The sequence below is a fragment of the Chinchilla lanigera genome, unplaced genomic scaffold (assembly GCF_000276665.1).
Source record: "Chinchilla lanigera isolate Chin_1 unplaced genomic scaffold, ChiLan1.0 scaffold00281, whole genome shotgun sequence".
Lineage (NCBI taxonomy): Eukaryota > Metazoa > Chordata > Mammalia > Rodentia > Chinchillidae > Chinchilla > Chinchilla lanigera.
The window spans coordinates 44,612-45,771 of NW_004955682.1; the positions used below are offsets into that span (position 1 = coordinate 44,612).

At 57.4% G+C, this 1,160-nt stretch overlaps 1 pseudogene; it reads left to right on the forward strand.

Annotated features, from left to right (window-relative positions):
• The first annotated feature begins 139 nt into the window (after positions 1-139).
• LOC106147665 lies at positions 140-454 on the forward strand (annotated as a pseudogene).
• The last annotated feature ends 706 nt before the right edge of the window (positions 455-1,160 follow it).

The following is a 1,160-nucleotide window of genomic DNA, read 5'->3' on the forward strand; positions in this document are numbered from 1 at the left end:
AGGCCTGGCTCAGCTGAGAGAACCTCTCTCCAGGCCTGGGAGGGAGGAGCTGCAGAAGCACAGCTGCAGGGGGGCGGGCACAGCGGCAGGGGGGCGGGCACAGCGGCAGGAGGGCGGGCACAGCTGCAGGGGGGCGGGCACAGCTGCAGGAGGGCGGGGCGTGCCGGGCCAGCCTGGGGAGCACCGGGCTGACAAGCCAAGGCAACACAGTTTCTTCTCTCAAGGCCTAGCGCAGGTCCTTGGCATGCTGGCGGCTCTGGGCTCCCTGGCGGCCGTCCTCTGGGACGCGCTCCACCTCCGCACTCTTCTCCTGGGCGCTGTCGCCTTCCTGTTCCTTGCAGACTTTCTCAAAAGTCGGCGCCCGAAGAACTTCCCTCCGGGGCCCTGGCGCATACCTTTCGTGGGAAGCTTCTTCCACCTGGAGTGGGAAAAGTCGCAGCTGGTGCTTCAGCGGGTAGGAGACAGGAGAGGGGGCGCTGCTTTCTGACCCCCACCCAGCCTGCCTGAGGAGAAACACTGGGGCGCTCTGAGGCTCAAGCTGGGAACCTGCAGGAACCCTGCTTTCAGTTTCATTTTCTTTCTGGCTGGCTAGCCTCACGCATCTACCCTTTCTAGTGCTGGGATATATCTGAAGGGTTACTAGTTCAGCGTGTTATGGTCATCTCATCGTCTTAGTGTGTTAATCGTGAAACAGCTTATTTGTCATATGATAGTTTTGTTCTCTTTTGTAGTATTACCTCTTAAAAGGTGTTGTACTTTCCTTCTCGGAGGCTCCATTCTAAGTACGCAAAATGGTGACAATGCCCCTAAATCCTCACCCTTCTCCACAGGACCCCTCCCCTTCTACACTTCCGGAATCCTGGCATCCAGTCTGCTCTCCAGCAGTGCGCTCTCGCCAAAGTCCTCCTTAAAGTCTCTTTCCATGCCACTGGCTCTGATTCCTTCAGGAGCCACCTGAGATAGCCTCTGTCCACTTCTACAATCCTCCCCAGGCAGAGATTTCACTTCCCGGGACTCCCAGCCTTGGAAGTTCTGTCAAAAATCACCCTCAGGCAGGTTTCCCTGGAGTCTTGCTGAGAGTACCAGTGAGGTGATTACACAATTACACAGTGGCTGGGCAACCTGAACATGGCTCAGCGCTGGCGCACAATGAGTCACTG